This window comes from Acyrthosiphon pisum, chromosome A1 (genome assembly GCF_005508785.2).
Source record: "Acyrthosiphon pisum isolate AL4f chromosome A1, pea_aphid_22Mar2018_4r6ur, whole genome shotgun sequence".
Classification (NCBI taxonomy): domain Eukaryota; kingdom Metazoa; phylum Arthropoda; class Insecta; order Hemiptera; family Aphididae; genus Acyrthosiphon; species Acyrthosiphon pisum.
In genome coordinates this window covers 162,179,270-162,193,778 of record NC_042494.1, presented here as the reverse complement: position 1 = coordinate 162,193,778, position 14,509 = coordinate 162,179,270, and positions in this window count along the sequence as shown.

Genomic DNA, 14,509 nt, shown 5'->3' with positions numbered 1-14,509 from the left:
TTATTGAAACTTTGAGTTAGTAATTTATTTATTAATCTGTCTGAAATCTCAACTATTCATGGACAATCATGACGTCATTTTTATTGAAAAGCTATAAATAAAATATGTACACTTTATGTTTATTTTATCTTTATCTTTCATGTATTAACAACTAAATACTAAATAGGAGTACCTTGGGGCTATAGAACTATGAATTTGATGTAGTGTTGAAAATAATTTTCTATTTTCCTGTACAATGCAGCATATTATTATCAAGTCACTATATTACCAGCATCATGATAATAATTGACTGATTGAATATAATTAGATTGAAAAAATGGCGAGTGCATATTATATTACAGAGGGGGCCACTAATCTTAATTTTGAAAATACATGCAAAATGTACAAATGTGTGAAGGTAATTTGTAGTGAGCCATATTGTTAAGAGATGATTATGAAATGAAGACACATGTTTGCATTTTATAACAAGTAAAGGAACATTAAATGTTAAATATTAAATAATATTATAATATTATATTGTAATTTGTATTAAGCATTTACTTCTTTATAGAAATATCTTAGATCCGCACGAAACTCACTTAAGACACACATGTGGCCCCTGTTATATTATATTATGATATGTCTTAACTTTTAATTATATCATCCTATAATATTATTTACATAAAATGGAAACAATATGAAAATTGTTTTTCCATTTCAGACAGTAAGCTGATCTACAATGTACCCATTAAAAACCAGGTTAAATAAAAATGACGAATTCTTCCCATCCAATATTCATTATTTTAGTATCAAGTCATTCAAATTTAGGTATACCTTTATTGAAAACTTTACCGTAACGGATGTGTTAAATTTGAAATCATAGATAAATCATTGTACTTATACAAAAATCATTTATAAAATGAGCCAAGAGGAGACTATCTGCTGACACGCCCTATATTTCTATTGGTGGTTTATTATATATTTATATTTATATTTATGTTGTGATTTTTTTCTTTTTGATTAATATGGTAGATTGAACTTGAACTTACTATTACCAAAATCAAATATTATGTATAAAGTATATTATGAAAATGTTAATGTTTCTAGGTGTTGTTAACTTATACATATTGTCAATAGATCGTCTAGAACGGTGTGAATTTGCTATAAATAAATTAAAATAATCTAAATATTTTGAACGTTTTATTGTGATTAGGTAGTAAATAACAATATATACATAATAGCAAAAAATTTAAAATCCATACTAATAATATTTTTCAATTACAATTTTACAAAAAATACCCAACTAAATTCGTTATTCTTCGCTTATAAATATACAAATAGTTCGTAAAAATTAAAAATGTGAACTTAAATTTTCTATAAAAAAAAATAGAGCATTTGTATTTATGATATTTTTAGGTTACTTGAGAACAACATTGATGAATCCTGTGTTATATTTTCAAGTCTTATCTTTTAAAATTTAACATTATATAAGTTTTTAACAACTAAAAAATGCAAATATTGACAAATTTTATAAAAATGTTCAGCAGAGGCAAATTACTCTTCTATTCATATTGTTTTTACGGAATAGATACAAATAATATTCATTACTTGATACTTCTTGTCTACATAATATTGTAGTTTTTTTTTTTTATTACAGAACTGAATACTATAATACAACTTAATTTACACCTAAATACTTTGAATTGCATACTTGGCAAATTAATAAGCAAAACATAACATTTCCATTGAATTTGATTTATTTTTTTTAAATTATTGTAAAAATTATTCTATTTTTAAATACTGTCATCCATATTTAATAACATGTTTTATACTTTTATCAAAGCCAAAGTAGGTGATTTTTTTGTGTCTACAAGGTTGAGTCATATCGATTACGTTAGTTCGATTAGATATCTTGACTTGAGGCGTGTCGTATTGAGATTTAATACAGAATAGGTAGGTATACATGCCTAAATTATGTTCAAACGTTAAAATGGTCATTTTTTTCATATTAGAGTACAAACAAAATTAAAAATAAAGAAAATGGTACCTTTTTATTTGTAGTACAATTACTTAGTGTATTATTATTATTTTTATTGTACGTATTGTCGTATTGATTTTATAGTACAACTATTATTACTATATATTTTTCCGATATAATTAAAACTATTTTACTAACACATAAAATATGGGCTCCGGGTATTATATTTTTGATAATTTCTATTTAAATAATTCATGTGTCTCTAAACGTAGGCACGAGGCCTAATGTAGGCACTCAACTCGTCCCTTCCAATTCGGCGCTAGTACAATGGTGTGTAGTGAATACCTATCGTTATTTTAATTTTTAAGACAATATAATATTATCATCGCATTTAAAAAACAAAGTTTTTTTTATGCATTGTATAATAAGTTGTATAACATGTTTAATTCCTATATAATTATAGGCTTCCTTATATTATAACGTTTTGGTCAAATAATAAAATATATAGTTTTTTATACCAAAACCGCAAATGTCTTAGGCAACCTCATATATATAGGTAGTTCACAACGGCATAAGTAATTCAAAATAGAATTTCTATGATTATAGGGTTAGCTATTGACGTGTGTATTACCTATAAGTTATTAATAGCGTTTTCAATTACTCGAGAATCAAATAAAGTCTTCCACGCTTATTAACTGATTCAGTGATCCGTTAACAGTTTAGTACAGTATAATTAATATAATGATATCGTCAAATACACTCGTAGTTTTTTTTTAATTTAAATAAAAACGCGTTCTAACGGTTCCTAATTTACGATTATAATTCGCTCGAAACTGGATGTGTGTATACGATTAAATAATATATTGAATACTATTGATGTACATACTATCTCATAGTTTGATACAGTGAATTAATTTAAAAAAACCAAAATCCATTGCAAATCTGATGGACTATAATATTATTACGTATTTTCACTGGAGTTACGGATGTATAAAAACATGATTTTATTAAAAATATTTAATTTATTGAGGGACGTACAGTTAACATTACAATTGACGTGAGTATTTAATTTGTTACTATATAAGCAACAAGTAACGACATATCTACTTTTAAAATAATACTTTTTATTCTTATCACATCAACTAATTATTATTATAACCTATTTGAACACTGCCAACTGCATTCGATAACCTAAACTTGCGTCACATATTATGATCATTGTTTGCATACAAATTATGTATACCATATAATATGTCAAACGTGGTATTTGTTTTAATCGGACGAAAATACATTTTTCTATGTGGTAAAATTGCATAATATTTTAAAATTAATAGATAGTTCTGGGAAATATTATTTATTATGTAATGTGTAATATTAAATATCAGTTACAAAAAATGTCCCATTATATAAATATTTAAGCTTTATCCATAGTAAATTTATCCTAAAATATATTATTTAATCCTATAGTGGATTAGAGTAACTATATTATCTAAGTTAGAGACAACTTTTTTTCAAGATGTAAAAAGAGAAGGCAACGAATTAATTTGTTCGTAGACATAATTTAGAAATATATAATATTATGGTCAATATAAACAATACATATAAGGCTAATTTAAAATAAATTAACCATCAACGGTTGGTAATAATTAATCTAGATAATCGTTTGGTTTAAGTGCACAAGTAAAGAGTATCTTTAAAAAAACTTTTAACATATATTTATATTATATATAGATTTAAATAAAATATAGTTCATAATAATTAAGACTTCATTTAATTCGTACACTCAATAATTGGAAGATAAAGAAATGATTTCAGGAAACACTGGAACAAATTAGAACCATACCTTTATAAAATCAATTATGTTTATCTATTTCAGTTAATCAAGGCTGAAAATCTACGGTTTTGTAACATATTTTGGAGTATATTAATCTAGTTCATTATAAGTAGTTTATATTCAGTTGAAGCCTTAAAAGTTTAAAAAAATTGTATGTTCTTACATATTTAACATAATATATTATTATAATCAAGTTTTTAAATTTTATTTTATTATTTTGGTTATATGAGTAATGACAATCGGTTATTATTACCAATTTTGAATAGTCCTATGAATATCATTATAAACGGTTTCTTATTTAAAAAATAAACTATACCTATATTATAATATAATATTTACCCAATTAGCTAGGTAAAATTAGTTATTGGATTCTATAATAATATTTTGTATTGTCTAAAATTAACCTATTGGCCGATTTTTACGTCATATATGATTTACGCATTTTAGGTTTCTAAACATAAGTTTAGAATACTTTATATCCCCGTCGGGTCCATTCGTCCGTAAAAACTGACGATTTTTGCGGTAATGATACTATAGGCAGTTACGATTGTTTGTACCTACATAGGTACCTACTTCTTAAGTTTTTATAAGTTTATAACAGATATATATCCAATATTAAACTCATACTAGCCAATATTAAACAAATATATAACTATATAAGTACTAAAATATAAAAATTACCAAATTCTCTTTAATTGTACATATACATTTACCTCTATCTATGCATGGAATTATAGAGCAATGGATTGATTAAAATTTTAAACACGTTTAAAAACGGAGAATTGAGCGCGCACGCAATGTGAACTTTCCAAACTTCTTTAATACTTCGGCACAATTTTTTTTTAAAATCTAAAATTAACATTTAATAATAATTATTATTAAACCAAGATTTTATTTACTCCAGAAACAAAAGTATTTAAAATCTTGTAGCTATGGGCGGCTATATAGTGTTTGAAATTTATGACTTCTGTGTCACAGTATAATATTATTTCTGTATTATTGTTACAACGAACACTATACGCATAATTCATAATTCATAATATATTCTAAAAGTTATAACGCACTTTCCTTATATTATATAATAATATTATATTAATATATTATTTTATTTTTATAACAATGCAGACCGAGGCCCAAAAACAAAATGATAGATATATGATAATATAAAAATGCTTACAAATATCTTAGTTATAATAAAAATAGTAACGGTAATAATAATATTAATAAAAGACCCAGTTGATAAATAGTTTATTACGGATAGATAAAGCGGGACTTCATTAGGAAGACGCATCAAACGATAGAGTGGAGAGCTTAGAGTCTTAGAAGAAATTATTTCCTAATATTTAAAGAACGATTCATTATTCATGTGTTTTCCATAATATATATCAGATTAACCCACAGAACGTACTATGGATTTAATAGTAATTGTTTTACAAATTAGTAATTACAATATTATAGTACCTACTGATAGCATTTAAATTTGTTTAGAATATAGTCGATACTCGATACTATTTATTTTTTTTATAAATTTGCAATTTTAATTTGACTGTTACAATTATTATATTATAAACTATATAAGTACCTATAAATGTTGCGTCATTTTTTTAATAAAAATATTTTTCATTTTAGTAATATATAGGTACCAAGAAGTATTATAATACATTAAAAGTAGGAAAGTGTATGGGTGAGAAATAAAATGATAAATATATAATGTTATATTATATTACATAAAGTAATATAATTTAAAGGTATTTTATCAAAGGGTAGACCCCCCCCCCCCAATCGGTATGTTTCATTAATATACTTAAAGCCCCTTTAAGTTAAAAAGTGAAATTGCGCCTATGGGTACTTAACACATTATGGGTTATGGGTAGGTACGCCATCTCTGGTTAATATTTAAAATTACTTTTACATGGGTAAAAGATATTGGACGAGTGACTGTCATGGTGATCACATGTTGAACAACCTTTTTCGTCGCAGTAAAGCGTCTGTAATGGTAATTACTAATTCATATAATATGGCATATAACGGGTTTCTTTTAATTTGTGATATCGGTATTAAACCATATAGCATACTACAGCTACCAATTACCATCCATCAGGTACAATTATAGTCGTAATATTGTATTCAAACAGCAACCATTGATCTAAAAAAAAGAATAATAATAAATATTATATAATCTGACCCATTTCCTATTACGTTTATTACTGTTTATAATTCTAATGGAGTATTGTTATTACATAGTTCCAACCACAAATATAGTATAGGCACATTTATACTAGTGGCAAATGGCAAGATCTACAATAGTTGATTAAATCTTTGTATTTTTTTAATACTAATTTTAACCATGACATCGTTATAAAAAAACATTGTACTTTTTTGCAACGTTCCTATTTACCACCTACAATCTCTATAATCTATTATATATTTCCGTTTCTTTACGTTTGGTTTATACAATATTTTCATTTATTTACATAATAATATAGAAGTCCTCAAAATTATTTAATTTAGGTCAATCTACAGTAGTGACATAATTCGGGATAAACGTATGTACCTATATTATAATATATATATTATACTACCTATATATTATATAATATACCCATCATGTACATTGGCGCAACTAGGGGGGTGCAAAAGGGTCTTTAGCACACTCAAGTTCTAATTTAGTATCCCTTGTTTTTTTAGTTTTAACCATAATTATTATGGTGAAATACCATAAATTTTATGTTTTTTAAATATGAAATATTATAGCATTCCACGTTTTAGATGTCGAATTGCGCAGACAATTATCCAAGATACGGTCGGACAGGTGCTATCACCATTATATTATTATACATTTATACAACGCGAGATAAACAAAAACAACGATTAACGATATGTAATCAAATATATATATCTAGCATAGGGACGCTAAATATATTATGTGTAGTGATCACGGAAACTATGTACCTAATTGTTAAACGAAATATATTTGCAGCCCCAACAAATTATGCGAAAAAGCAATACAATTTTGGCATACACGCTAATAATTTGCGTTCTGCTTAATAAAAACACACCACTTGAGTGGCTTATTAATATATTATATTTCCACGTGTTAGATAATAATATTTGGTTGGTTGATGTTATGGTGAACACAATAATACTTCCGTACATGTTACATCACGTGAACATTGTTAAAACATGATTAGTGGTAACCACATCGAACGAGCATTTGGAAATAAAAAAACCACCGTCGTATTTGGAAACATACGTCATTTATCTATGTATATTTTATAATGTATAATATTATATACCTATATTTATAGTATATATATATATATATATATTGTAATATATAACTACACAAACCAAGTTACCAAAACTAGTTTAGTTTTTGTTCCGTTGTGATGATCCGTTTTGTCGTTAGTAATTTTGTGGGCGTATTTTAGATACGTACCCAGAGAATTCCCCATGCAGGATCGTAATTAGAAAGCTGGTATGATTAAAACCTCGTAAGCCCAATATTTTGAGGCGCGACAGTCGAAGATAAATGCCTTTCAAGATTACTTTAGCATTAGGTTCGTCGGTTACTCGGGTTTGGATTGGATACATCCAATTTCCAGTAATAGTATTTCCAGCAATATTTCCGTATTAGCAAGTAATGGTATTACAATTAATTAATATTAGGTATATACATCGTTAGTTGCATATTAGATCAGAATCGTAAATAAAAAATCAACAACCAAAACCATGTTATTATGGATTTCTTCTCCGTTTTTAGAAACTTAAATTTCCATAGTAATAATTTTACTCTGTGCTTTTTAGTCATTAGTTTCTATATCTGAAAATAAATGTATTTAATTTGATTTTCATCAACGACATGTTGTACAGTACTTTGTATATTTCCATTACGAACTCTTTTTAAATAAGTACTAATATGGAAAAAATAATGTACATATTTGTATGTTGTTTTACTAATTAAGCTTTTATTTTTTAATTAATGTAAAATGTATTTATTTATGTTTCAATCTGATGTAAATCACTATACAATTTAACACTTTATACAATTATACTAATATTAGAGTTTAGTGCAATCCTACACAATCAATGGTAAACGATTAACAGAAAACAATAAAAACAATGGTATTGATAGTTCAATAAATATTTAATTACCTACCTTCATTCACGAAAACCATGTACTTTGCCTCTCTTCACATATACTTATTATATGCTAAGCCGTATAGATTGCATATATCTTAAAAAATAAAAATCACCTATCTAAAAAAAAATTATAGTCATTAGTCATTAGGTACAGTAAACAATATATTTTTATTAAAATTAGATAGGTAGATGTTTTGCTAATGCTATTTTTATAACTTGTATAATATGATAATTATTATTCTTTGGGTTATTTTAACATTGCGTTTTGTACTCATATAATTAAATAAATACTTAAATTAAATAGGTACCATACAACTCTTAATAGTTTAGTTGGGATAAACTAACAGTAAATAACAAAAATAAAAATAAAAAAATAAAAAATGATGGAAAACTATTAATTTTAGGGTAACGGATAACACTTCAAGAAAATATCGTATTCACAACCAGTTTCGATGATGCCACATCTAATACTATATATATATATATATATACATGCGTATTTTAACTATAATGTACACATGTAGAAAACGCGCTGTGCCGTTCATCGCGTTGTATTTATATTCATACGTAGGTACATAATACTAACTGTTCAAGTCGTTTCCTAAGCCACAGCCCACAGACCTTAGCCCTCGTCGAATGACCGCTTAATATTGTATAGGATCAACATATTATATTATTATGACCTCTTCTCGGGTCTCGGATCTGACTTCGCGACCTACCACTCATACTCATTTCTTGAATTCTTCCAACCGGTTAACGCCTCCAACGTATGTATGTCGTATATATGGGTATATATAATATATTATAATATTATGGCCACGCCGAACAAGTTTTTTTGTAGGGTGTGTTTTTTTCATTCCATGTACGAGCATACTTACGATATTATGTAAACAACATTGACATAGAATTTTAGCAAAATTTCAAGTTCAGGGCCGAGTGTGATGTTTATATTCAAAATATATATATTTAACGAAGAAGTGGACCTAGATCGATGGACAAGAGTTATACTATATTATCGCGATGTAAGATTAATACTGCAGTACATTATAAGCAATACCATTTTGTTAATACACACTTCGGTGGGCACTGGCCACTGGGGTCTTCAGCTTTGGTTGAAATCCATACGTTCTTGGGGTAGAAAGTATAAGTAGGTAAACAACGAAATCGAACCAGCGCGGAACAAATACCTACCAGAAACAATAACAATCGAAGCTCGGAAAGAAAAAGAAAATGAAGGCTGGGCAAGTTAATGATTTTTTTTAAACTAAATATTATGCGAATATCGAGCATTGCCGCAGGAGCGTAGGAGACGTGATCCCTCGTTTACAACTCTTTAACGCCACCATGGAACTATTTATTTACCAACTGCAGTTAAGACGAGCTTTACACATTTAACTATATTTTTACCATTGCAAAGAGTATCCTACTCTGCTTATAGTATTTACAATCAATGCTTTAATTACGTTGACGACGTTACTATAATTATTTTGATAATTTTTTATTAATTCGTGTGTCGACCGTGTTGTACGCGCGTTAAAGTCTCCTACACGTCACGACGTGTGATGGTGGAAGAGAAAACCCGTTACGTGTCGCGTGTGTGAACGTCAGCCGGGTGCGCGCCGTGGATCGGCGGTCAGTCCGTTCGGTACTTCTGCCGCAGTCGTACACGTGCGCCCGAAATCTTCGCCGGACCGCGGTCGTCCGAATAATAATTATAGTGTCGTCGTGTATCACGTAAACGATATTTTTTTTTTATCTACAACTGTTATTATTGTTATTATCTATTGTAGAGTCTTGAAACGGACCGCCGACCGTCGTTATATTGTTATATTTAAAGATTTAGTACTGGTTGTATAGGTACAACGACATCGAACGATCCAGTAACCGTACTACTATACTGCGGCGTGGTGGCGGTAATCATCCCTCGCCTTACGATCGATTCGAAATAGGACGCATAGGACGAGATATTATTCTCATTCTTGAGGTCAGTATTAACGATTCTTGCCTAAGATACGAAAAAAAAACATACAGACACGGAAAATATTTTGTAAAAATAAATGTGTAGATACCTACTTAATTCTATTATTCTTTGGCTTAATGTTTTGGATTTTAATAACGTATTGAACAATATAAAATTATTATAAATAAAACGATTTTCATACAAAATAAATTACCTAAATAAATAAATTTTCGGGTTCAATATTTTTGAAACATTTATTTTTATTTTTATTTTTTATTTTACCTAAGTTTGAACATAAACGAGCTTATATTTTCTATTTTTACACAGTCAACAAATCTTTAAAATACTTTCTAATTTTCTAGTCAGCGTGTATTTTATTAATTTATTTAGTATTTTAATTAAATTTATTATTAGGCAAATTGTAATATTAAAATATATTTGTTTAACATAATTATAGTATCAACTTTGATTATTTTGTTAAATATGATGTGTATAATTTATAATTAAAATTAAACAAAAATATTTAAATGTTTTTGGCAAACTTTACTACGATAAACTTAATAAAAAGAAATATGTGTGAATGTTCGTGTGAACGTCGACGTCTTTAGTAATATTCTTCCTTATTACTGTTATTATACTAGGAAAATAATATATAATAACAATTTAAATCACATTCAGTCATTATACTTTCATCTTTTTATTAAAAATATATACTATGAGACTATAATTTTATATTGTTAAATATTACATAATTTAAATTTTCTTAACAATATTTAACTAAGCTTTATAATTTCCCATAATATTATATATGTTTACAAGTATAAGACACTTGAACAGTTTCCTTAAATGGGAAATAATGCAAATGGAGTATGTCATATTATGGTTTCAATAATTTATTAATTTAGGAAGTCTTGGTAGGATTTTATGTAAAATGTTTAACCTTGCTCTGTATAGTGTCATTTATCATAGACATATTGTGTGCATTGAAAAAACACCTACCGAGCTATTGATTTTTATCTTTGTTAATTTTTTCTTTAAATTTGTAGCATTGAGATAATACTACCGAAATACCTAATTGTATGTAAAATGTAATTAACTATAGACAAGCATAGAATAAAGTATAATAAATACATCGTTTTTTTTAAAAAAAAGGTGAGAATACTTATTATGTTTTTTAACTAAAAAATTAAATAAATTGTTTTCTTGGTTTTAATTAAAAATAAAAGATTTATTAAAACAACATGTTTTAACAAAGTTGATGGACTTAAACTTTTAAATTAATTAGTTATTACTTATTATACATTCAGACTTACTATAGTGATATTTATTATTTACAAAAAAAAAAAAAAATATTGGGTAGGTAGGTAATAACTGTACAATTTAAAAATATTTACATAATTTATAATTATCAAGTTTAAAAAGTGCGTGTGTATACTGTGTAATTACTCCAAGGTAGACGGTAGGTATTTATGATATCCCACCTCAAATTAAATGTAAACAATTTTAAGCACTAAAAGCTATTAGAAAATCACTCAAGGTATGTGTGTCAAGTTATTTTGATATAATGGCTTATATTTGTAAGTAATACTTTCAGCAAATCATAAATAACAGCGTCTCATTATTTGTACAATATACATATTTATTTATTTTGTTAACAAATAGTGAAATAGGTGAAATTATTTTATACATAGATGATTATATATATACCTACCATTAAATATCGATTTGACATTTTTCAAAAGAGAAAGATTAAATACGAATAAATTAATAAATATTAAATAAAATGATATAATGGTACAAAAATTATTAATTATACTAAATGGACAAAAGAAAATATTAAATGAATAAAAATATACCTAGGTGGTATAAATAAATTGTTCACTTAATTATCATTAATCATCAAAGTGGTTAAGGTGAAATTATAAGCCCTGTAACTACGTTATAAAAATATATAACTAACGAGTATCATCAAATTATACTTGGAGAACGCCATCATACAACCAGTAATTTATCCATGAACATGGTTTTGCGCGGAACAAACTTACGGACATAGTATTCACAGACGTAGTCTTACCAAATGTTTACCATACATATATGGAAGAAATGTATGAATTAGGGTTTTAGTTTTTTTGATCACTATATTTATCCAAATTGAAAACTGATCCAAATTATTCATTCATACAGATTCATTTTTTTATTATTATTATTATTATTATTATTATTATTATTAATTTGTTTATGAAAAACAATTTAATACTAACATCCAAAAAAATAAAAACGCTACGAAACAGACAAAGTTCTTTTAGGGAATGTAAATATGTGGTAAGTAGTTTACTGTACATAATGTACTCGTAAGTTTGTCCCGCGCTAAACCAATTTTCTATATAATCTCATTATTACACAATAACTATTGTTGGTACTTACTGACGCAGGACCAATTTTAAAATAGTATTAAATAATTAAATGAAGGTACCTGTTTAAGATTAAATATTTAAATTTTCTTAAAATGTCATTAAAATTGCCTATATTGAACTCCTTAAATAGTTCAATAATGACTGTACGTCGTAGCATACGTAATTTAAACGAAGAAATGTATTTGATAATAATTATAACTTTGTATAAAAATTAATATTTTAAAACATCTAAACGCGCCTCTTTGTAATGGTTTTCAAGATATTATATGTAGTTTTCTTTTAAACGCGAATGATTACAATATAAACGGTAAATATATATATATATATATATATATATATATTATAAAAACCTTAGTCATGTTAATTAATATCAATAATGTGAAGAGAACTTTCGACCGAAGTAATGTATAATATATTATATTTCACTTTTGAAGACCTCCGAAGATAAATAATAATAATAATAATAACCATCTAACGACGAATATACATTTTTCCAATTCGATTTTTACAGTAATTCGAGGTATTAATTTTATCTTGATTACAGGTCGTATCCGAGAGTGTTCCTACTATACATAATAATAATATAATAAAATAGTGTTGTAGACGGCCTTAAGTCTTATTATATCTAAATTATGGTGCATAATGCGTATTGTATAGATCACGCGATGATATGCACAAAGTAAACAAACTGCTACCACATTTTAAACACAATATAATATTATGACAACAATCGTACGATAATCTAACGCAGACGAAATTTATATAATAATAATATGTATCTACCTATGTATTTTAATTTAACATTAATATCATAACTCTTATATTCCGCATCCGAATCTCTGACGATAATCGTGGACTACCGTGAATGTGAGCGGGTATCCGAGCCCGTGGTATACGTATAATATAATATTATATTATTGTGCACGTGAATATACTGTATATTGTTATTGTATTGTTATATTATTATTATGACCGTTTGTTGACGGACGCGGCGACCCAAATCGACCGTAAAAACGGCTGCGGCAGTGTCGATTAGCTCGCCGTCGTTTGCAGCAGCATCATCATCAGCGTGCTATTATATGGGTTTAGCTCGAAGATTTGGTGATTTGCTGTCTATATGTGCGATTTTACGCGGTTATAATAAATATGATGTTATATGTTATGTGTTATAAACCGGGTGATTCTTTTATCATTGAACACTTATTATTTCAAAAAGCCTAAATTTTTTGAAAAATTTTTTTACATGGTTTCAAGTCGCTTATAAAACAACGTTTTTCTTAAAAAAATATATTCTTAAATATTTTTTATCCTTATAATTTTTTAAGTTTTTAATTTTTTGAATGACAACATTGGGTTTTAATTTTATATTTATATAAAAATTATTTTTTATTTATTATAAATATTATATTTCAAAGCAGAATATTTTTCTTAGTATTTTGATACATAAAAATCGAATTTCGGGTGAGTAGTTTATGAGTTAAAAATATTCAAAGTTTAAATGAGCGGAGAAGGGGTCAAACATTTCGCGGGGTAACCCCGTACCACTCCACTCCGCTCATCTAAACTTTGAATATTTATAACTCATAAACTACTCACCCGAAGTTCGATATTTATGTGTCAAAATTGAAAATACTAAGAAAAATATTCTGCTTTGGAATATAAAATTAAAAACCCAATGTTGTCATTCAAAAAAGTAAAAAACTTAAAAAATTATAATGATAAAAAATATTTAAAAATATAATTTTTTAAGAAAAATGTTGTTTTACAAGCAATTTGAAACTATGTAAAAAAATATTTTCAAAAAATGTTACACTTTTTGAAATAATGAGTGTTGTTTGCTAAAAGAATCACCCAGTATTTAAAAAAAAAAAATGTTTACTGGCCTACTAAATCCAAAATAAATTTCAGGTAAGGCAAAACCAACACACAATAATAATAACAAATTATTCTAAATGGGTGATTGTAGACACATATAAATTGGTATGCACTGTAAATAAATATAAATATATAATTTTAATTTAATAGAAAGATAGATTTTGAGTATTAAATTACATTGGGGGGGGGGGGGGGGGGAATGTTGCATTAAATATATATTTAAAAATAAGACATCATTATCACAAATAATTATATAAACCACTGGAGTAAAATTATTAAATTGATTATTTGTTTGAAAACAGATTCTGAATACAATTTAACAGTTT